Here is a 25,871-nt window from a genome sequence, read left to right on the forward strand (position 1 = left end):
CTAGACTGACCTCTGTTGGCAAAGAAATGTCTCTCATTCTATTATGCTATCTAGGTTGGTCATAACTTTCCTTCCAAGGAGTAAACGTCTTTTAATTTCATAGCTGCAATCAGCATCTACAGTGATTTTGGAGGCCCAAAAAATAAAGTCTGACACGGTTTCCACTGTTACCCCATCTTTTTCCCATGAAGTATATATTCATACAAACTAATGGCAATTAAATTGTGATTGCATAAAACTCAATTAGCAGGTTAAAAACTAACTAAATTTTCAACTAAACCAATTAGAGAAAGAAGAATAAACACAAAACGAATAATTGGTTTTTGGAAAAAAAAAACATAGAGGATAGAACTGGAAAAAAAAAAAAGATGAAAATTGTAGCAAAGATCAATAACACTAAAAGGGAGCTCTTGGAGAGATTAAAGAAAATACATAAACCATGAGCCAGAGTCATCAACAAAAAAGGGAGAACACTCAAATCAATAAAGTTATACATGAGAAAGGAGACATTATAACCAACAGCACAGAAATATCAAAGGATCATGATAGATTACAACAAAGAGCTTTAAGCCAATAAAATGTAGAATCTGGAAGCCACAGACTACTTCTTAGGAACTCAACTAAGAGGAAACAGAAAATATGAACACAACATTACAACCACTAATATTGATGCTGCTATGAAAAATTTGTCAGCTTACAACATTCAAGTTCCAGATATTGTAACAGGTGTTTTATGAACCTTAATTTAAATGTTAACATATGAGTTTCTTAAACATTTCCAAAATACTACAACGGTAGGAAACCCCACAAACTCATCCTATGAGTACAGCGTCACCTGATAGCAAAGACAAAGTTAAGAAAGAAAAGGAAAATTATAGACCAGTATCACATAGACAAACATAGAGGCAAACATCTTCAACAAAATAATCCCAAGAAGAATCCAACAACACATTAACAGTATCAAAAAGCTTTAATATTGAGGTTTTCCCCAGATATGCAGATATTCTCCAATAGCTGCATATCAATCCATGAGATACATCATAACAAATTTCAGGATTGAAACCATATGATCACCTCAGTTCTGTTCAGTTCAGTTCAGTTCAGTCTCTAAGTCTGTCTGACTCTTCGTTACCCCATGAATCGCAGTACGCCAGGCCTCCCTGTCCATCACCAACTCCCAGAGTTCACTCAACTCATGTCCATTGAGTCGGTGATGCCATCCAGCCATCTCATTCTCTGTCGTCCCCTTCTCCTACTGCCCCCAATCCCTCCCAGCATCAAAGTCTTTTCCAGTGAGTCAACACTTCTCATGAGTTGGCCAAAGTGTTGGAGTTTCACTGTTAGCATCAGTCCTTCTAATGAATAACCAGTACTGATCTCCTTTAGAATGGACTGGTTGGATCTCCATGCAGTCCAAGGGATTCTCAAGAGTCTTCTCCAACACCACAGTTCAAAAGCATCAATTCTTTGGCGATCAGTTTTTTTTCACAGTCCACCTCTCACATCTGTACATGACCACTGGAAAAACCATAGGCTTCACTAGATGGAACTTTGTTGGCAAAGTAATGTCTCTGCTTTTTATTATGCCATCTAGGTTGGTCAAAACTTTCCTTCCAAGGAGTAACATCTTTTAATTTCATGGCTGCAATCAGCATCCACAGTGATTTTGGAGCCCAAAACAATAAGTCTGACACGGTTACCACTGTTTCCCCATCTATTTTCCATGAAGTACATATTCATAGAAACTAATGACAATGAAATTGTTATTTCATAAAACACATGAAACAGGATAAAACACTAATTAAACTTACAACTAAAGCAATTAGACAGAAGAATAAACACAAAACCAAAAACTGGTTTTGGGAAAAAAAAAAAAAAACAGAGAAGAGCGGGGTGGGGGGGGAGAGATGAAAATAATAGCAAAGATCAATAATACTAAAAGGGGGCTCTTGGAGAGAATAAAGAAAATACATAAAACATGAGCCAGAGCCATCAACAAAAAAAGGAAAACACTCAAATCAATAAAGTCATACATCAGAAAGGACACATTATAACCAACAGCACAGAAATACCAAAAGATCATGATAGATTACTACAAAGAACTTTAAGCCAATAAAATGTAGAATCTGGAAACCGCAGACTACTTCTTATGAACTCAGCTAAGAGGAACCAGCAAATTTGAACACAACATTACAACCACTAATATTGCTACTGCTATGAAAAATTTGTCAGCTAACAACATTCAAGGTCCAGATGATGTCACAGGTGTTTTATGAACCTTTAAGTTATATGTTAACATATGGGCTTCTTAAACATTTCCAAAATACTACAATGGTAGGAGACCCCACAAACTCATCCTATGAGTCAGCATCACCTGATAGCAAAGAAAATGTTAACACAGAAAAGGAAAATTATAGACCAGTATCACATAGACAAATATAGAGGCAAACATCCTCAACAAAATCATCCCAAGAAGATTCCATTAACACTTTAAAAGTATCGAACAGTTTTAATATTGAGGTTTTTCCCTAGATATGCAGACATTCTCCGGTGGCTGTGTGTTAATCCATGAGATGCATCATAACAAATTTCAGGATTAAAACCATATGATCACCTCAGTTCAGTTCAGTTTCTCAGTGTGTCTGACTCTTTGTGATCCCATGAATCAGAGCACGCCAGGCCTCCCTGTCCATCACCAACTCCCGGAGTACACTCCACTCATGTCCATTGAGTCGGTGACGCCATCCAGCCATCTCATCCTCTGTCGTCCCCTTCTCCTACTGCCCCCAATCCCTCCCAGCATCAAAGTATTTTCCACTTCGCATGAGGTGGTCAAAATATCGGAATTTCAACTTTACCATCAGTCCTTCCAATAAACACCCAGGACTGATCTCCTTACTGGTTGGATCACCTTGCAGTCCAAGGGACTCTCAAGAGTCTTCTCCAACATTACAATTCAAAAGCATCGATTCTTTGGCGATCAGCTTTCTTCACAGTCCACCTCTCACATCTTTACATGACCACTGGAAAAACCATACCCTTGACTAGAAAGACCATTGTTGGTAAAGTAGTCTCTACTCTTTTAAAATGCTATTTACGCTGGTGGTAACTTTCCTTCCAAGGAGTAAACGTCTTTAAATTTCATGGCTGTGACCAGCATCTTCAGTGATTCTGGAGCCCCAAAAAGTTCTCACACTGTTTCCACATCAATTTACTATGAAGTGATGGAACCAGATGCCATGATTTTAGTTTTCTGAATGTTGAGCTTTAAGTCAACTTTTTCCCTGTCCTCTTACACTTTCCTCAAGAGGTGTTTTAGTTCCTCTTCACTTTCTGCCATAAGGGTGGTGTCATCTGCATATCTGCGGTTATTGGTATTTCTCCCAGCAATCTTGATTCCCGCTTCTGGTTCTTCATCCCAGTGTTCCTCATGATGTACTCTGCATATAACTTAAATAATCAGCGTGACCATATACAGCCTTGACATACTCCTTTTCCTATTTGGAAACAGTCTGTCCCATGTCCAGTTCTGTTGCTTCCTTACCTGCATATAGGTTTCTCAAGAGGCAGGTCAGGTGGTCTGGTATACCCATCCCTTTCATAATTTTCTAGCGTTTATTGTGATCCACATAGTCAAAGACTTTGACATAGTAAAGCAGAAATCGATGTTTTTCTAGAAATCTCTTACTTTTTCCATGATCCAGCGGATGTTGGCAATTTGATCTCTGGTTCCCCTGCATTTTCTAAAACCAGCATGAACATCTGGAAGTTCACCATTCATGCATGCTGGAAGCCTGGCTTGTGAATTTTGAGCCTGATATTGTTAGCGTGTGAGATGAGTGCAATTGTGCGGTAGTTTGAGCATTCCTTGGTATTGGCTTTGTTTGGGTTTGGAATGAAAACTGATCTTTACCAGTCCTGTGTCCACTTCTGAGTTTTCCAAATTTGCTGGCCTATTGAGTGCAGCACTTTCACAGCATCATCTTTCAGGATTTGAAATAGCTTAACTGGAATTTCATCACCTCCACTAGCTTTGTTCATAGTGATGCTTTCCAAGTCCCACTTGACTTCACCTTCCAAGAAATCTGGCTCTAGGTGATTGATCACACCATCGTGATTAACTTGATCTTTTTTGTACAGATCTTCTGCGTATTTTTGCCACCTTTTTTTAATGATCACCTCAATAGAAAAAAAATGAAACTTTAATAAAATCCAACAAGCATGTGTGATAAAAAATCTTTCAGAAACTGAGCGTAGCAAACATTACCTCAACATAATAAAGGCATACAAATCCAAACAACTGTGAGGTATCATACACTATTCTGCATGGTGATCATCATAAAATCGACAGTAGGGTCCTTCCTTGATGGTCCAGTGGCTAAGACACTATGATTCCAAATCAGGGGTTCCATGTTTGATCCCTGGTCATGGAACTAGACTCCATATGCATCATTTAAGGCCTGGTGTAACCAAATAATGAAGCAAATGTGTGTGTGTGTGTGTGTGTGTGTGTGTGATGTGTATATTTATATATACATATAAAATACAATTTAAAAATATAATACAAATATAATTAAAATATAAAAATAAAATTAAAATAATATAGAAATATATAATATAAATAAATATAAATATATAATATAAATAAATATAAATAAATGCAAATATTTATATTATAAATTAACAATCATTTTATATATATACACTGGAGAAGGGAATGGCAAACCACTTCAGTATACTTGCCTTGAGAACCCCAAGAATAAAATAAAATTAAAATAATATACAAATTTATAAATATAATATGCAAATATTTACATTATATATTAACAAACATTTAAAATTTATATATATATACACACACACACACGCATACACATAAACCGTAAAACAATGAATATAGGAGATGATGTGAAGGAAAGGGAACACTCTTCAGTGTTTTTCAGATCAGTTCATTTCAGTTCAGTCGCTCAGTTGTGTCCGACTCTTCGTGACCCCATGAATCACAGCACGCCACTCCTCCCTGTCCATCACCAACTCCCACCAAGATAGAGCAGAGTATGAATATTCTTTAGAAAATTATTAATAAAACTACCATATGTCCAAAATCCCACTGTTTGACATATACAAAGAAGAAGCCACCATTGGAAAAAGAAAAAAAAAATGTGCATCCCAGTATCCACTGCAATACCATTTACGTTAAACAAGTTATGTAACAATCTAGGTGTCCATCTACTGATGAATGGATAAAGAAGTTATGGCACATCCTTTAGGTGGAACATTTCTCATCCAGATAGAGGAAAATCGTGGATTAGTTCTAGAGATATGGATGTATCTAGAGCCTATCATATAGAGTGAAGTAATTTAGAAAAGGAAAGTCTAATATTGTAGATTAACGCATATATGTGGAATCTAGAAATCTGGTTCTGAAGAATCTATCTGAAGAGTGGGAAAAGAAATGCATAGTTTAAGAACAGACTTGGACAAAAAAGTGTAAGTAGAGAGTGGCACAATTTGAGCAGGATGCCCTGACATATGTACAATACCAACTATGGAGTAGTTAGCTGGTGAGAAGCTCCTCCTCAGGGCTCTGGGGTGCCCTAGAGGAGTGGACTGTGGGGTAGCAGAGCAGGCTCAAGAACAGGTGGGAGGGCTGCTCAAAAGGGAGGCTCATGTATGTATACTGATAGCCGATTTACATTGTGATACAGCAGAAAGTAACAAACATTGTAAAGCTATTATTCTCCAATTTCAAATTGCTTATTAAATTGAAAAATGAGTCAGTCCTTGGCCAACTTGGGCAAGTGGCAAGAAATGCATCACAGTGCACATGTCAAGTAAAATATGTACCAGCGCATTTGTCAAGTAAAATCTGCACCAAGGACTGCTTTAGTATGTGTAGACAAACCATAAAGCAAAAACTTAAAATTCCGAGCTAAAATAGAATAAATTCAGACTCTAGACATAAATATTCCTCACTTCATTTGATTCCCATTTTTTTCTTTTATGTTTTTTAATATTTTTAAAATTTATTTAATTGGAGGCTAATTACTTTACATTATTTTATTGGTTTCGCCCTATATTGACATGAATCTGCCCCGGGTGCACATGTGTTCCCCATCGTGAAAGCCCTCCACCTCTCTTCTCATGACATCCCTCTGGTTCAACCCAGTACACCAGCCCCGAGTATCCTGCATCATGCATCGAATGTGGACTGGCGATTTGTTTCACATATGATAATATACTTGTTTCAATGCCATTCTCCGAAATCATCCCACCCTCACCCTCTTCCACAGAGGTTCTGGGTTGGATGCACATCTCTGGCCTGAGTCACTCAGGTTCAGGTACTTGGGTTTTGCACAAAGGTGCACACTTGATTGGGCCTGCGTTTTGTGCCCTTCCCTGATCTGAGCAGTTCAGGTGACCAGGTGTTTGGCTAGCACAGTCGCTGCGACTTATGATCTCTGTGGTCCCTGCTGCTGGGTGTTCCGGGTGTACAACCAGTGCACCTTCTCAGGGGTATGTCAACCAGCCAGAAACACAAGAAGTCCTGGCCAGCAATGAAACCTGCCTGCATTTTGGAATCAGACGCTTTTCTGGGGACACAATTGCCCTCTTCTGGCTCTGACTGCTCTCCCCTGCATGTCTCAGCGGGGGATGGGTTTTCGCAGCTAGTTAATTCTGCTCAGTCCTTTGTACTGTTAGCGGGTCTGGCGGAGTCTTAGGTTTGGGCTTTTCGCCTTTTCCTGGGGTAGCTATTCCACAGTCTGTTTTTCTATCTCCAGTTAGCTCTCAGATTGCCCTGAGGTATTCAGGCCGGGTCCTCAATGCAGCCTGCCCCTCCTTGCCCAGCCCCGACTTGCTGTTGGTGGATGTGGGCTTCTGTGTTGCTTCTCTGCCAAGAGTTACCATTGGGTGAGTAATCTGTGGGTTTTGATTGTTTCTTTCTTTTTCCTCCTGGTTATGTTGCCCTCTGAATTTCCAAGGCTCTCCACAGACTTACAAGTGAGAGTGCTTCCTGGTGTTCAGAAACTTCTCTCTTTTTTATACCTCCCTTCCCGGGACGGAGCTCCCATAACTACCTCTTTTGTCTCTCTTTTTATCTTATGTTCTTTCCCAACTCTTTAGAAGACAATGTGCTGCTTTTCTGGGTGCCTGATGTCCTCTGCCAGCATTCAGTTGTTTTGTGGAATTTGCTCAGTGTTCAAATGTTCTTTTGATGAATGTATTGGGGAGAAAGTGGTCTCCCAATCCTATTCCTCCACCATCTTCTTCCCTCCCTCCATTTGTTTTTTCTTAAAGTAAGGAAGGATTATCAGTTGATGTCACCAATTTATAGAAACATTAATTCCTTCATATTTTAGTACCTATTAGTAAGCCTCTGATATTCAGGACTATCCTAAGTAGGAAATTAGAAATGTAGTTTGAAAGTTGAGGTGCTGTACAAGGATCACTTAATTTAAAATCCTGGAATTTTTTCTACTGATTGGGAAAAATGCCCAGCCAAAAAGTTGAGAATTGTGTTTTCTTCAGCCAGACTTAATCCTGAGGGGGGCTCAGGATTGGGAACATATTTAATCCCATGGCATATTCATATCAATGAAGGGCAAAATCCACTACAATACTTTAATTATACTCAAAGTAAAACAAATTTAAAAAACTGTTGTATAATAATATTGAATGCCATTTGTCTCAAAACATTTTTGCTTAAAAGACTTAATTGTCTACTATTAGGATAGCCACGAGTGTTCCTTTATTGCTTATTGCTTGGATGTAATTTTACTTGCACACTTATTCTTTTACTTATTTTTATTTATAATTATTATTTTTTATTGGCCACTCATGACAATATTATATTGGTTTTGCAGTACATTGACATGAATCCGCCCCCCCTGTACGTGAGTTCCCCTTCTTGAACTCCCCTCTCACATCTCTCCTCCCATTATACTCCCTCCAGCTCAACACCGTGCACCAGCCAAAATCTTCCTACATCCTGCTTCGAACCTGAACTGGTGATTCACTTCACACATGATAATACACATGATTCAATGCCATTCTCCCAAATCATCCCTCTCCCACAGAGTCCAAAGGACTGTTTTATACCTGTGTCTCTTTTGCTGTCTCGTGAATGGGACGACAGAGAATGAGATGGTTGGATGGATTCACCGCCTCGATGGACATGAGTTTGAGTGAATTCCGGGAGTTGGTGATGGACAGGGAGGTATGGCGTGCTGTGATTCATGGGGTCACAAAGAGTTGGACATGACTGAGCGACTGAACTGAACTGAAGTGAACTGATACAGGGTTATCGTTACCATATTTCAAAATTCCATATATATGCATGAATACACTGTATTGGTGATTTTTTTTTTTTTCTGGCTTACTTCACTATGTATAATAGGCTTCATTTTCATCCACCTCATTAGAACTGATTCAATTGTATTCTTTTTAATGGCTGAGTAATACTCCGTTGTGTATATGTACCAAAGCTTTCTTATCCATTGGTCTGCAGATGGACATCTAGGTTAATTCCATGACCTTGCTATTATAAACCGTGCTGCAATGAACATTGGAATACATGTGTCTCTTTCAGTTCTGGTTTCTCAGTGTGTGTGCCCAGGAGTGCGACTGCTGGATTGTATGGCAGTTCTAATTCCAGTTTTTTAAGGAATCTCCACAATGTTCTCTATAGTGGCTATATTAGTGTGCAGTCCCACCGACTGTGTAACAGGGTTCCCTTTTCTCCAAACCCTTTCCAGCATTTATTGCTTGTAGACTTTTGGATAGCAGCCATTCTGACTGGTGTGCAATGGTACTTCACTGTGATTTTAATTTGTATTTCTCTGATTATGAGGGATGTTGAGCATTTTTTCACTTGCTTCATAGCCATCTCTATGACTTCTTTGGATAAATGTCTGTTTAGTTCCTTGTCCCATTTTTTGATTGTGTCTTTATTTTTTTTTTCTGGAATTGAGCTACAGGAGCGGCTTGTATATTTTGGAGATTAATTATTTTTCAGTTGCTTCAGTGGCTATTATTTTCTCCCATTCTGAAGGCTGTCTTTACATCTTGTTAATGGTTTCCTTTGTTGTGAAGAAGCTTTTAATTTTAATTAGGTCCCATTTGTTTATTTTGCTTTTAGTTCGAATATTCTGGAATGTGAGTCATGGAGGATCCTGCTGTGATTTATATCGGAGAGTGTTTTGCCTATGTTCTCCTCTAGGGTTTTATAGTTTCTGGTCTTATATTTAGTTCTCTAAATCATTTTGTGTTTATTTTTGTGTATGGTGTTAGGAAGTGTTCCAGATTCATTGTTTTACAAGTGCCTGACCAGTTTTCCCATCACCACTTGTTAAAGAGACTGTCTTTTCTCCATTTTATATTCTTGCCTCCTTTATCAAAGATAAGGTGTCCATAGGTGCGTGGATTTATCTCTGGGCTTTCTATTTTGTTCCATTGATCTATATTTCTGTATTTATGCCAGTACCATACTGTCTTGATGACTGTGGCTTTGTATTAGAGCCTGAAGTCCAGCAGATTGATTCCCTCAGTTCCATTCTATTTCAGGATTTCTTTGGCTTTCGAGATTTTTTTGTATTTTCGTACAAATTGTGAGATTATATGTTCTAGCTCTGTGAAAAATACAGTTAGTAGCTTGATAGGGATTGCATTGAATGTATAAATTACTTTAAACAGTGTGCACATTTTCACAATATTTAACTTCTAATTCACGAACACAGTATATTTCACCATCTATTAGTGTCCTATTTTGTTTTTTTCACCAGTGTCTTACAGTTTTCTATATATAAGTCTTCTGTTTCTTTAGGTGGATATGCAGGTCAGGAAGCAACAGTTAGACCTGTACATGGAATAACAGACTGGTTTCAAATAGGAAAAGGAGTAAGTCAATGCTGTATATTGTCACCCTGCTTATTTAACTTATAGGCAGAGTACATCATGAGGAACGCCAGACTTTAAGAAGCACAAGCTGGAATCAAACTTGCTGGGAGAAATATCAATAACCTCAGATATGCAGATGACACCACCCTTATGGCAGAAAGTGAAGAGGAACTCAAAGGCCTCTTGATAAAAGTGAAAGAGGAGAGTGGAAAGGTTGGCTTCAAGCTCATCATTCAGAATACGAATATCATGGCATGTGGTCCCATCATTTCATGGGAAATAGATGGGGAAACAGTGGAAACAGTGTCAGACTTCATTTTTTGGGGGCTCCAAAATCACTGCGGATCCTGAATGCAGCCAGGAAATTAAAAGACGCTTACTCCTTGGAAGGAAAGTTATGACCAGCCTAGATAGCGTATTAAAAAGCAGAGACATTACTTTGCCAACCAAGGTCCGTCCAGTCAAGGCTATGGTTTTTCCCATTGTCATGTATGGATGTGAGAGTTGGACTGTGATAAAGCAGATCGCCAAAGAATTAATGCCTTTGAACTGTGGTGCTGGAGAAGATGTTTGAGGGCCACTTGGACTGCAAGGAGACCCAAAAAGTCCATTCTAAAGGAGATCAATCCTGGGTGTTCATTGGAAGGACTGATTCTAAAGCTGAAACTCCATTATTTTGGCCACCTCACGTGACGAGTTGACTCACTGGAAAACAGTTTGATGCTGGGAGGGATTGAGGGTAGGAGGAGACGGGGACAACAGAGGATGAGATTGCTGGATGGCATCACCGACTCGATGGACATGAGTTTGAGTGAACTCCGGGAGTTGGTGATGGACAGGGAGGCCTGGCGTGCTGTGGTTCATGGAGTCCCAAAGAGTCAGACACGACTGAGCGACTGAACTGAACTGATCCCAAAGTATTTTATTCTTTATGTTGCAACAATTTATGGAATAATTTCCTTAATTTATCTTTCTATTATCTCATTATTAGTGAATAGGAATGCAAGGGATTTCTGTGTGTTGATTTTAAAATTTGCAACTTTACTTTATTCATTGATTAGCCCTAGTATTTTTCTGGTAGAGTCTTTAGGGATTTCTGTGTAGAGGGTCATGTCAGTGGCAAACTGTGAGGGATTTACATCTTCTTTTCCAGTTTGGATTCCTTTTTATTCTTTTCTGCTCTGATTGCTGTGACCAAAACTTCCAGAACTATGTTGAATAGTAGTGGTGAGAGTGGGCACCCTTGTCTTGTTCCTGACTTTAGGGGAAATGCTTTCAGTTTTTCAGCATTGACAATAATGTTTCCTGTGGGTTTGTCATATATAGCTTTAAATATGTTAAGATATGTCCCTTCTATTCCCACCTTCTAGAGGGATTTTATCATAAAGCGGTGTTGAATTTTGTCCAAGGCTTTCTCTGCATCTTTTGAGATAATCATATGGTGATTTTTTTTTCCTTTTTGTTAATGTGCTGTATTAGAATGATTGATTTGCGAATATTGAAGAATTCTTGCATTCCTGGGATAAAGCCCACTTGGTCATGATGTATGATATTCTTAATGTGTTATTCGATTCAGATTGCTAGAATTTTGTTAAGGAATGTTGCATCTATGTTCATCAGTGATATTGGCCTGTAGTTTTCTGTTTTTGTGGGATCTTTGCCAGGTTTTGTGATTATGGTGATGGTGGGATCTAGAATGATTTTGGAAGTTTACCTTCATCAGAAATTTTCTGGGAGAGTTTGAGTAGAATAGGTGTTAGCTCTTCTCTAAATTTTTGGTAGAATTAAGTTGTGAAGCCCTCTGGCCCTGGGGTTTTTTTTTGCTGGAAGATTTCTAATTACAGCTTCTATTTCCATGCTTGTGATGGAAAATATTAAGATTTTCTACGTCTTCCTGGTTCAGTTTTGGAAGGTTGTACTTTTCTAAGAATTTGTCCATTTCTTCCAAGTTGTCCATTTTAATGCCATATAATTGGTGATAGTAGTGTCTTATGATCCTTTGTATTTCTGTGTTGTCTGTTGTGATCTCTCCCATTTCTTTTCTAATTTAATTGATTTGGGTTTTTTTCTTGTTGTTTTTTGATGACTCTGACTATTGGTTTGTCAATTTTATTTACCCTCTCAAAGAGCCAACTTTTGGCTTTGTTGATTTTCGCTATGGTCTCTTTAGTTTCTTTTGCATTTATTTCTGCCCTAATTTTAATGTTTGTTTCCTTGTACTAACCCTGGGCTTCTTCATTTCTTCCTTTTCTATTTGCTTTAGGTGTAGAGATAGGCTATTTAGTTGACTTTTTTCTTATTTCTTGAGGTATGCCTGTAGTGCTATGAACCTCTGCCTAGCACCGCTTTTGCAGTGTTCCATAAGTTTTGGGTTGCCGTTTTTTCATTTTCATTCATTTCTATGCACATTTTGATTTCTTTTTTGATTTCTTCTATGATTTGTTGGTTATTCAGCAGTGTGTTTTTCAGCCTCCATATGTTGGCATTTTTAATAATTTTTCTCCTGTAATTGAGATCAAATCTTACTGCATTGTGGTCAGAAAAGATGCTTGGAATGATTTCAGTTTTTTTTTTTTTTTTTTACCAAGCCTAGATTTATGGAGCAGGATGTGATCTATCCTGGAAAATGTTCCGTGTGTGTTTGAGAAAAAGGTGAAATTCATTGTTTGGGGGTGAAATGTCTTATAGATATCCATTAGGTCTAACTGGTCTATTGTATCATTTAAAGTTTGTCTTTCATTGTTAATTTTCTGTTTAGTTGATCTATCCATAGGTGTGAGTGGGCTATTAAAGTCTTCTACTATTATTGTATTGTTGTTAATTTCCCCTTTCATACTTGCTAGTAATTGTCTTACATATTGTGGTGCTCCTATGTTGGGTGCATATATTTATAATTGCTATATCTTCTTCTTGGATTGATCCTTTGATCACTATGTAATGTCCTTGTTTGTCTCTTTTCACAGCCTTTATTTTAAAGTCTATTTTTATCCGATATGAGTATTGCTACTCCTGCTTTCTTTAGGTCTCTATTTGCGTGGAATGTCTTTTTCAAGCATTTCACTTTCAGTCTGTATGTGTCCCTTGATTTGAGGTGGGTCTCTTGCAGACAACATATATAGGGGTCTTGCTTTTGTATCCATTCAGCCAGCATTTGTTTTTTGGATGGGACATTCAACCCATTTACATTTAAGATAATTATTGATAAGTGTGACCCCGTTGCAATTTTCTTTATGTTTGGGGTTCGAGTTTATATACCGTTTCTGTGTTTCCTGTCTAGAGATGATCCTTTAGCATTTGTTGGAGAGCTGGATTGGTGATGATGAATTCTCTCAGTTTTTCCTTGTCTGTAAAGCTTTTGATTTCTCCTTCGTATTTGAATGAAATCCTTGATGGGTATAGTAACCTTGGCTGTAGGATATTTTATATCATCACTTTAACTATGTCTTGCCATTCCCTCCTGGCCTGAAGAGTTTCTGTGGAAAGATAAGCTGTTATTTTTATGGGAAATCGTTGTGTGTTATTTGTTGGTTTTCCCTTGTGCTTTTAATGTTTGTTCTTTGTGTTTGATCTTTGTTAGTTTGATTAATGTTTGTCTTGGAGTATTTCGCCTTGGGTTTATCGTGTTAGGGACTCTCTGTGTTTCTTGGAATTGGGTGATTATTTCCTTCCCCATTTAAGGAAGTTTTCAACTATTATCTCCTCAAGTATTCTCTCATGGCCTTTCTTTTTGTCTTTTCTTCTGGGACTTCTATGATTCCAATATTGGGGAATTTAACATTGTCCCAGTGGTCTCAGAGATGGTCCTCATTTATTTTCAATCATTTTTCTTTTTTCCTCTCTGAATCATTTATTTCTACAATTCTGTCTTCTAGGTCACTTATCAACTGTTTTCTGCCTCCGTTATTCTTGTTGGTTCCCTCCAGACTCTATCTGATCTCATCTATTGCATTATTCATTGTATATTGACTCTTTTCTATTTCTTCAAGATCCTTATTAAACCTTTCTTGCATCTTCTTAATCCTTGTCTCCAGATTATTTATCTGTAACTCCAGTATGTTTTCAAGATTTTAAATCATTTTCACTATCAATATTCGAAATTCTTTATCAAGTAGATTCCCTATATCTTACTCTTTTTTTTTTTTTTTGGTGCACATTTATCCTGTTCCTTTACTTTGTGGATATTTCTCTGCCACTTCGTCTTGCTTATATTGCTCTGTTAGTGGTGCCATTTCCGTCTTCTGGCAGTGTATGGATATTTCTTTATTGTGTAGTTTCATCGCTGTGTGTGGCCTTGGAAGGGTAGCATGTCAAGGTTGCCTGGTTCGGGAAACTTGTGTCGGTGTTCTGCGGGGTGGAGTTGGAATTCTTCCCTCTGTAGCGCAATGAAGTGTCCAGTAATGAATTATGAGATGTCATTGGGGTTGGAGTGGCTTTGGGCAGCCTTTATATTGAAGATCAGGTCTATTCTCCTGTGTTGCTGGAGAATTAGCTTGGTATGTCTTTCTCTGGAACTTGTTGACCCTTGGGTGGTGCCTGGTTTCAGTGAAGGTATGGAGGCATTTGATGAGCTCTTGTCAATTAATGTTACCTAGAACAGAAGTTCTCTGGTGTTTTCAGGATTTGGACTTAAGCCTCTGCCCCTGGTTTTCAGTCTTATTCTTGCACTAGGCTCAAGACTTCTCCATCTGTCTCTTCCATTTCACTTCCTTCTGTTTAAGCTTCTTCTGTTTGATGGTTTCTTTGGTGTCTATTTCCTGTCCTGACACAACGGCTGTGGTAGACAGTTTTTTAAGCTCACCTGTTCGGTAGTACTGTGGTGAGGGAGGTAAGCTGCAGACAAATATCAGTGGCATCAGTGGGGAGTGCTTGAAGTGTCTTGGATACACTGGGTTTGCCCCCGCTCACAGCGTGTTTGCTGTCCCAGTCTACACTGCACAGGCTTTAAGTTACTCTACCGGGAAGCGTCCGAGGCCGGCACTGGGTTGGATGTACATCCCTGGTCTAAGCCGCTCAGGTTCTGGTTCTCAGATACTCCACAAAGGTGCAGACTTGGTTGGGCCTAAGTTTTGTGCCCTTGCCCGGTCTGAGCAGCTCAGGTACCAGGTTTTTGGCCAGCACAGTCGCTGTGACTTATTGCCTCCCCCGTCACTGTTGCTTGGTTTTCCGGGCGTACAATCAGTGCACCTTCTCAGGCGGATATCGACCGGCCAGAACCCAAGAAGTCTTGGTTAGCAAAGAAGCCTGCTTACAGCTTGATATTGGATGTCTCTCTGGAGCTGAGATTGCCCACTTCCAGCTCTGGCTGCCCTTCCCTGCCTGCCTCAGCGTGGGATGGTGGATGGGGTGACCTCACCCGGCTAGCTCTGTTCAGTCCTTTGTTCTATGAGAAAGTCTGGCATTGTCTTAGCTTGGGTCATTTTGCCTTTCACGGGGTAGCTATCCCTCAGTCTGCTTAGCTATCTTAAGTTAGCTCCTTCAGATTGCCCTCAGTGTTTTCAGGACCGGTCCTTACTCTAAGGGACTCAGCCCGTGCCTACCTTCCCAGTCCCCGCTTGCTAGTTGGGGGTGTGGGCGGCTGAGCTGCTTCTCCCCTGGAGTTACTGCTGAGCATGTAGTCTGTAGATTTTAATTATTTATTTATTTTTCCTCCACGTTATGTTGACCTCTGAGGTTCCAAAGATTGCCACAGATTCACTAGTGAGTGTTTCCAGGTGTTTGGAAACTTCTCTGTTTTTTAAGCCTCCCATCTCTTGATGTACCTCCATCCCTCCCTCTTTTGCCTCTCTTTTTAGCATTTATGTTATTTCTTACCTCTTTTCCAAGACAATGGTCTGCTTTTCTGGGTGCCTGATGTCCTCTACCGGCATTCAGAAGTTGCTTTGTGGGATTTACTCAGTGTTCAAATGTCCTTTGGATGAATTTGTGGCGGAGAAAGTTGTCTCCTCTTCATATTCCTCCTCCATCATCCTGTTTCCTCCCTCACACTAATACTTAAAATTTATTCAATTCTAAGCTTTGTTTCTTTCAGAGTCTACAGTTCCCATATTTTAAAAAAAAATCATTAAACCATCTTCTATTATATGACCTTAGTTGTTATTTGTTACTACTTTCTTTAAATATAATAGAGTGATTTGTAGAAGTAACTCTAGAGATATTGAGTGTCATTGTTCAGTCAACAAGTTGTCTTCAACTGTTTTTTGACGCCATAGACTGTTGCACAAAAGGCCTCTCTATCTTTCATTATCTTCCAGAGTTTGTTCAAATGCATACCTATTGTATTTCTGATACAGTCCAACCATCTCATCATCTATTACTCCCTTCTTCTCCTGCCATCAATCTTAAAAAGCATCATAGACTTTTCCAGTGAAGGGACACTTTGCATCAGCTGGCCAAAACTGAAGTTTCAACTTCATCATTAGGCCTTCGAATGAATACTTAGGGTTGATTTCCTTTAGGATGAATTGGTTTAATCTCCTTGCAGTCCAAGTGACCCCTAAGAGTCTATTTCTTGGGGATTCAATATCACTGCAGATGGTGATTGTAACCATGAAATTAAAAGACGCTCTCTCCTTGGAAGGAAAGTTACAACCAACCTAGATATCATATTAAAAAGCAGGGGCATTCCTTTGCCAACAAAGGTCCATCTAGGCAAGGCTGTGGTTTACTCAGTGGTCATGTATGAATGTGAGAGTTACACTGTAAGAAAAGCTGAGAGACGAAAATTTGATGCTTTCTAACTGTGGTGTTGGAGAAGACTCTTGAGCCTGCCTTGGACCGCAAGAAGATCCAACCAATCCATCCTAAATGAGATCAGCCCTGGGTGTGCATTGGAATGTCTCATGGTGAAGCTGAAACTCCAATAGTTTAGATAGCTGATGCTAAGAGCTGACTCATTGGAAAAGTCCCTGTTGCTGGGTAAGGTTGAGGGCAGGAGGAGAATAGAATGGCAGAGGATGAGATGTGTGGATGGCATTGCCTATCAATGGACATGAGTTGGGGTGGTCTCTGGGAGTTAGTGTTGGACAGGGAGGCCTGGTGTGCTGCGGTTCGTGGGGTCAAAAAGAGTTGAACACGACTGAGTGACTGAACTGAATTGAAGTTTCTTCGGCAGCAGCACAGTTGAAAGCCATAGAATGTCCTCTCAGTCTTCTTTATATCCCAGCTCCCACATCTTCACATGACTACTGGATAAACAACAGGGGTTTGTGAAGTGGAGGCCTTTGTTACCAAGGTGAATGTCTCTTCTAAATACAATGTTTAGGTTTGCATAGAGTTTTCTCCAAGAAGAAATTGTCTTTTACTTTGATGACAGCCCTTCACCAAAGTGGAAAGAATGTGGTCCACTGGAGAATGGAATGGCAAACCACTTCAGTATTCTTGCCTTGAGAACCCAATGAAAACCATGAAAACAAATAGAAAGGACACTGAAAGATGAACCATCGGTAGCTGCCCACTATGCTTCTAGAGGTCAGTGGGTAAATAACTCCAGAAGTAATGAAGCAATCGAGTCAAAACAAAATCTACAACCAGTTGTGAACGGGACTGGTGATGGAAGCAGGGTTTGATACTGTTAAGAGCAATATTGCAAAAGAACCTGGAATGTTAGGTCCATCAATCAAGGCAAATTGGAAGTGGTCAAACAGGAGATGACAAGAGTGAACACTGACATCCTAGGAATCAGTGAACGAAGATGGACTGGAATGGGAGAATTTAACTCACATGACCATTATATCTATTATTGTGGGCAGGAATCTCTTTGAAGAAATGGAGTAGCCATCATAGTCAACAAAAGAGTCCAAAATGCAGTACTTGGGAGCAATATCAAAAACGACAGAATGAACTCTGTTCTTTTCCAAGGCAAACGATTCAATATCATGGTAATCAAAATCTATGCTCTGCTCAGTAACACTGAAGAAGCTGAAGTTGAAAGTTCTGTGAAGACCTACAAGACCTTCTAAAACTAACAAAAAAGATGTCCTTTTCAGTATAGGGGACTGGAAAGCAGAAGTAGGAAGTCAAGAAACACCTAGAGTACCAGGCAAATTGGCTGTGAATTACAGAATGAAACAGGGCAAAGGCTAATAGAGTTCTGCCAAGAGAACGCACGGGTCAAGCAAACACCCTCTTCCAACAACACAAGAGAAGACTCTACACATGGACATCACCAGATGGTCGACACTGAAATCAGATTGATTATGTTTTTGCAGCCAAAATAAAGAAGCTCTATACAGTCAGCAAAAACAAGACAGGAAGCTGACTGTGGCTCAGATCCTGAACTCCTTATTGCCAAATTCAGACAGAAGTTGAAAAAACTGGAGGAAACCACTAGACCATTCAAGTATGACCTAAATCAAATCCCTTATGACACTACACTGGAAATGCAAATTAGATTTAAGGTACTAGATTTGATTGACTGAGTGCCTGATGAGCTATGGATGAAGGTACCTGAGAGTGTACAGGAGACAGGGATCATGACCATCCCCAGGTAAAGAAATGCAAAAAAAAAAAATGAATGGCTCCCTGAGGAGGTCTTATAAATAGCTATGAAAACAAGGGAAACAAAAAGCAAAAGAGAAAAGGAAAGATATATCCATTTGAATTCAAATTTCTAAAGAAAATCAAGGAGAGAAAAGAAAGCCTTCCTCAGGGATCAGTGCAAAAAAAGAAGGGAAACAATAGAATGGTAAAGACGGGAGATCTCTTCAAGAACATTGGAGATCCCAAGAGAACATCTCATGCAAAGAAGGGCTCAATAAAGCACAGAAACGGTAGGGAAATAACTGAAGCAGAAATTATTAAGAAGCGGTGGTAAGAATACACGGAACTTTACAAAAAAGATCTTCACGACCCAGATAATCACAATGGACTGATCACTCATCTAGAGCCATATATCTTGGAATGTGAAGTCAAGTGGGTCTTAGGAAACATCACTACGAACTAAACTAGTGTAGATGGTGGAATTTCAGTTGAACTTCTTCAAATCCTGAAAGATGATGCTTTAAAAGCGCTGCAACTCAATATGACAGCTAATTTGGAAAATTCAGCAGTGGCCACAAGACTGGAAAAGGGCAATATGTTTTCAATCCCAAAGAAAGGAAATGCCATAGAATGTGCAACCTACCGCACAATTTCGCTCATCTCACACACTAGTAATAGTAAAATAATGCTCTATATTCTCCAAGCCAAGCTTCAGCAATACGTGAACTGTGAACATCCAGATTTTCAACCTGGTTTTAAAAACAGCAGAGGAACCAGAGATCAAATTGCCAACATCTGATGGATCATCGAAAAAGGAAGAGAGCTCCAGAAAAGCATCTATGTCTTCTTTACTGACTATGCCAAGCCCCTGACTGCGTGGATCACTATAAAATGTGGAAAATTGGAAAGAGATGGGAATACCGGACCACCTGACCTGCCTCTTGAGAAACCTATATGCAGGTCACGAAGCAACAGAACTGGATATGGAACAACAGACTGGTTCCAAATAGGAAAAGGAGTACGTCAAGGATGTATAGTATCAATCTCCTTATTTAACTTATATGCAGAGGATATCATGAGAAGTGCTGGGCTGGAGTAAGCACAAGCTGGAATCAAGTTTTCTGGGTGAAATATCAATAACCTCAGATATGCCGATGATACCTCCCTTTCAGCAGAAAGTGAAAAATAACTAAAGAACGGCATGATGACATTGAAAGAGGATAGGGAAAAATTCGCTTAAATCTCAACATTCAGAAAACTAACATCATGGTATACAGTCCCATTGCTTCATGGCAAAAGGTGGGGAAACAGTGGAAATCATTACTCACGGTTTCTTAGGCTCCAAGATTGCTGCAGATGGTGACTGCCGCCATAAAATTAAAACACGCTTACTCCTTGGAAGGAAAGTTATGACCAGCCTAATCAGCATATCAAAAAGCAGAGGCATTACTTTGCCAACAAAGGTCCATCTAGTAAAGGCTATGGTTTCTCCAATGGGCATGTATGGATATGAGAGTTGTACTATAAAGAAATCTGAGTGCTGAAGAATTGATGCTTTTGAACTGTGGTGTAGGTGAAGACTCTTGAGAGTCCCTTGGACTGAAGGGAGATCTACCAGTCCATCCTAATGGAGATCAGTCCTGGGTGTTCATTGGAGTGATTGATGTTGAAGATGAAATTGCAATACTTTGGCCACCTGATGCGATTAAGTGACTCACTGGGAAATTTCCTGAGGCTGTGAAATATTGAGGGCAGGAAAGAGAAAGTGATGACAGAGGATAAGATAATTGGATAGCATCACAAACTCAAGGAGTTGGTAATGGACAAGGAGGCCTGGTGTGCTGTGGTTAATGGGTCACAAAGAGTCGGATATGACAGAGTGATTGAAGTGAGCATTACATATAATTTAAATAGACAGAGTGACAATATGCAGCCTTGTCATAATCCTTTCCCTAATTGGAAGCAGTCTGTTGTTTTCCATCCAGTTCTCACTGGTGCTTCTTGATCTGCATACAGATTTCCTAAGAGGCAGGTCGGGCGATCTGCTGTTGCTATCACTTTAAGAATTTTCCACCGTTTGTTGTGATTCACACAGTCAAAACCTTTGTTATAAACAATGAAGTAGAAGAGTATGTTTATTTGTTTGTTTGTTCCTGGAACTGTCTTGTTATTTTCATGATCCCACGGATTTTGGATATTTGATTTGTGGTTCCTCTTACTGAGAACATAAACACTGGACATACTGATTTATACCTGGAGCCCTGAGGGAAAATCAGTGCCACTTGCTCATGGTCATATTTCCCACCAACACGAAGGTGACACAAGATCTTCAGCATCATTAACGTTTCTATGAAGTTCTGGGAAATGAGTTCTTTAAAAACAAACAAGCAAACAGGAAAGAAAACAAAGGTGAAACCCTTGAAAACTGACTGGGTCATATACAGAGATTTCTGTCCCACTTCTCTGAGCTCTACTTTGTCTATCTACCTATTTCTCCATCTTTAGCTGTTAAAAGGAGATAAAGAAGGGAAATTCTGTTATTTGTTTAACAAAAATGAGCTTCACTGAATTATAAGGTAGGTCAGGTTTCGAGGTTTACCTTTTCCTTTAATTTGTATCTGCCTTGCTGTGATCATGAGAGTCCAAAATATTTCAATCATTTCTCATTCACAATGGTATCTTTGGAATTTCAGAAAGATTCACTGGAGCAAAGAGCCTGTATAATTTATTTTGTGTTGAAAGAGATGCAAGAAAATCATGGATAATATTTTTATTCATTGTATACATCTAACAGTGGAGTAGGAAATGGCCACAGAAAGCAACTATCTTGTCTGGTAAATCCCATGAGCAGAGGAGCCTGGTGTTCTACATTCCATTTCGTTGCAGAGTTGGACAAGAATGAACATACAAACAAACATGTAACTTAGAGTCAGATGCAATTGTGTTCTATATATTCTCTCATAGGACTTTCGGTCACTCACACTGAAGTGCTTAACATTTTTCTAAATTATCTCTGTGACTTTATTAAAGTCCACTGGCTGTTTCTTTACCTTCAAAAAAAGAGAAAAAGAAGAAGAAATAAATGAAAATGTATCCTATGTGGAGAGTCTTATGCTTCTTTTTCTCCATCCAAGATTTGAAACTTCTTTCCTAGTATATGAAATAAAGACACTGTTTTGACTTGATAGAAATTGGTCTACTGGGACGTTTCTTTCCTATTTGGGAATGATAAGCTCTAATTTACGTTTTCCCTTGTCTGGACCAGTAAGGAGCACAACAGAAAGATCTGGCACTGAAAGGAAATGATAATCTTGATACCCATATATATCTCTTCCTTTCTAGAAACAGGCTGCTTTAGGCATTGTACAGGTCTGTCGTAGAACAAAAGAACCCCAAGAACTTTGCACCTCACATACGTGTGGCTTTGTGTGCTGTCTTTCCCATGCTGTCTCATCATTTTTAATGTCATATGTGAAAGGGCTTATTAGTTCCATCGTATTACCCACTTCTTTCCATAGCAAGAGTGAGCATATTCCTCATATTCTTTCCCACGAGTTACATGACCTTTACCAAGCATTTATCAGGAAGGCTGAGACTCCGTTTTCTGATGGCGTTCTCAGTATTAGTGAAGTTTTCCAGGCCTTTTTAGCATATTTGTCTATTTCACACTTTAATGAGATTGATAAGAGGTCATGAGGGTTGTTCAGTTGCCTTCATGAGCAACAGATGGAGCAACTTATGGAGGCACCTGGTGCTCAGGGGAACATGGAGATGATGTTAGCAAGAAGAAAGGATGGGCTCCACAGTGACATATCTGAAGGCCTCAGTCACAGTGGGTGAGACTACTCATTGTTACAGTAAAAGAAAAGTGAATGGCAAGGAAGTTATAAGCATTCATCTCATGAGCCTAAGGCAGAAGTTTGAATGTCTGGTTTTGATTTGAGATCAACCTGATTCATCCCCCACTAGGCTGGGTATCGATGAGTGGATAGAGTCTATGAGAGCTAACTGAGAGAAAATAATTTTTTTTTTACTGTAATACAAGTGAACTATTTTCGTGGTTACTGAATTCTCATCAGAGCTTCCTCCACACTACTATATCAGTCAGCCATCTCATGGACTCGTCCTTCTGGTTTGTCCCACAGCAGCACTTTTGCATGCCTTGCTTCATGTAATGAGCTTCAACTGGTTATCTGTTCTCCATATGATAATATAAATGTTTCAGTGTTTCATGCTTCAATGCTATTCTTTCCTAGTATCCCACCCTCGCCATATCCCACATAGTCCCAAATTCTTTTCTTTATATAAGTGTCACTTTTATTGTCTCGCTTATGGCATCGTTGTTACTTCTTTCTAAATTTCATATATAAATTTTCATATACTATGTTGGTGTTTCTCTTTCTGGCTTGCTTCCCTCTGTATAATAGGCTGCAGTTTCATCCACCTCATAGCACTGACTCAAACACGTCCTTTTTTTAATAGCTGAATATTCCATTGTGTATATGACAGCTTCATCCTTAACCATTGGTCTTCAAAGTGGACAAGGTTGTTTCAATTTCCAAGCTATAGTAAAGAGTGTTGCAATGAACATTGGAGTACATATGTTTCATGGAATTCTAGTTGTCTTGGTCTGTATGCCCAGAAGTAGGATCACTGGGTCATATGGTAATTCTATTTCCATTTATTATTATTTTTTTGGTAAGGAATCTCCACACTGTCCTCCATAGTGCCCGTACTAGTGTGCCTTCCCACCAACAACGTAAGAATGTTCCCTTTCTCCACTCCCTTTTCAGCATTGCTGGATTGTAGAGTTTTTTGATGGTAGTTTTTAATGGTAGTTTTTTGACCAGTGTGAAATGGTACCTCACTGTAGTATTGATTTGAGTTTCTCTGATAATGAGTGATGTGGAGCAGATTTTCAGGTGTTTGTTAGACACCTGCATGTATCCTTTGGAGAAATCTCTTTAGATCTTTGTCCCACTTTTTGATTGGATTACTTATTTTTCTGGTATTGAACTGCATGAGCTGCTTGTATATTTTGGAGACTAATTTGATGTCAGTTAATTTTTTTACTATTATTTTCTCCCATTTGGAAGGCTGCCATTTCACCTTGCTTATTGTTTCCTTCATTGTGTAAAACTTTTAAGTTTAATGATGTCCCATGTTTGTTTTTGTTTTTATTTCTGTCACTCAGGAGGGTCACAGAGAATGATACTGTGATTTGTGTTAGAGTCTGTTCTGTCTATGTTTTCCTCTGAGAGTTGTATAGTTTCTAGACTTATGTTTATATGTTTAATCCATTTTAAGTGTATTGTTGTATAGGGTGGTAAAATGTTTTTTAGCACCATTCTTTTACAGTTGTTGACAGTTTTCCCCAGCAGCGCTTTTTAGAGTGGTTTTCTCTCCTCCATTATATATTTTTGCCTCTTTTGCCAAAGATAAAGTGTCCATATGTGTGTGGATATATCTCTGGGCTTTCTATATTGTTCCATTGATCTGTATTTTTGTCTTGTGCAGGTACCTTTCTTTCTTGATGACTATAGCTCTGTAGTATAACCTGAAGTCAGGCAGGTTGATCCCACTATATCCATTCTTCTTTTTCAAGATTGCTTTGGCTATTAAAGGTTGAAATTGTTTGTTCTTGTTCTGTGGAAACAACAACAACAACAGCAACAACACTGTTAGATAGTGGTGAACATATTGTGTTTTGGCTAGTGTACTCATTTTCACGTATTGATTCTTCTGATCTAAGAACCTGACATATTTCTCTGTCTGTTTCTATTATCTTTATTTCTGCAGTGTTTTAGGTTTCGATATATAGATTCAGGTCTTTTGTTTCTTTAGGTAAATTTATTCCTAAGTACTTTATACTTCTCTTTTCAATGGAGAATGGGAATTTTTCCCATTAAAATTCTGAAGCATTATCAGTTAATGGGTCAGAGAGTTCTTTAACAGTTTCCTTTCCCTGAAAACCTGGGTATGAACAGTAGGCTTCTTTTGAACTTGAAAGCTTATTTTCAGGAGGCAGTGGTATATGTCTTTTCAAGGTTTTCTCTAACAGCATGTCATAAAGCAGGTAGCTTCAGTAAATGTTTTCTTATACTTGCAGGATCTAGCCAGTAATAAAAGGGTTACCAGATTTGCTTTCTTCTGAGGCCTCTTTTGGATGGTGACACATCATCACATGGCTTTGTCTTCACATATAAATGTCTTTGTGTTTTTTGTGTCTGCTCTCCTTTCCTGATAAAAACCTTGTCCTGTATATCAAAATATCTACCTAAAAACCCTATTGGCAAAAAGGTTCAGAAAGAAATTACACATTGCTCATAATTTTGACTCTGTACAAAGTACAGTAAGTTCAGTTCAGTCACTCAGTCATGTCCGACTTTCTTTGACCCCGTGAATCACAGCATGCCAGGCCTCCCTGTCCATCACCAACTCCTGGAGTTCACTCAAACTCATGTCCATCGAGTCGGTGATGCCATCGGCTTCAAAATACACATTTTGAGAGGACAACATTATTCTACAATATTGATTTTCTTCTTTTCACTTGTTACCGGTCTATACTAATCTGTCTCTGAGTGTTCACCCCACTAATCAGATCTACCCAATTGAGAATGCAGATTCTTAAGAAAAAGGGGTTCTTTGGGATCAATACAATTATAAACAACACTTAGAGTTTCTTGCCAATCTCCATATCCTCTCCATAAAGGCATTAGGTAAAGAAAAAATTTATTTTGTATAAGTATTAAACCAAACGGTGATGCACATATACAAACTACAAAATTGATGTAAAGTCAAAATACTATATTTTATATATGTATACTAGCAAAAATATAATATATGTATAATAGCAAATCAGTTCATTAAAATATTTTCAAAGTTATAAGTATTCTTCAAATAGACCTGATTACATCTGTCACAGTAATTTGGTCCTTAATAAGCTTGATAATCGGGGTAGCCATCAGGTTTTGTTAATTTGTTTTTATTATTATCATTATTTTAAATGTATTTATTTTAATTAGAGGCTGATTAGTTTACAATATTGTATTGGTTTTGCCATACACTGACATGAATTCGCCTCGAGTGTACACATGTTCCCCATCTTGACCCCACACCCACCTCGCTCCCCATCCCATCCCTCTGGTTCATCCCAGTGCACCAGCTAATTTGTTTTATACTGGAAAATGATAAACTTCTCATGTACACATGAGAGAAAGTGGTTTTGAAATGAGGCACTCTCTCATCCACCTAACTGAGACATAAGATGCTACTGCTAATAAATACCTATTATTAGACTGTTATTTCCAAAGATTGGGGTTTAAATACTAGAGGTTTTCATTGCAGAGCAATGCAAGATGTGTGGCTTATGCCTTTAATTACAGCGAACTCCTCAGCTTTCAACACAGCTCACTTAGAGGAAAGGTAAGTGAGGGTTGTGATTAGGTGTTGCAAATATCTTGCTGTCAGATCCTGTTATTGAGGTAAGGTCATGG

The sequence above is a fragment of the Moschus berezovskii genome, chromosome Y, assembly GCF_049115385.1.
Source record: "Moschus berezovskii isolate FMDL1 chromosome Y, NW_MosBer_1.0, whole genome shotgun sequence".
Classification (NCBI taxonomy): Eukaryota; Metazoa; Chordata; class Mammalia; order Artiodactyla; family Moschidae; genus Moschus; species Moschus berezovskii.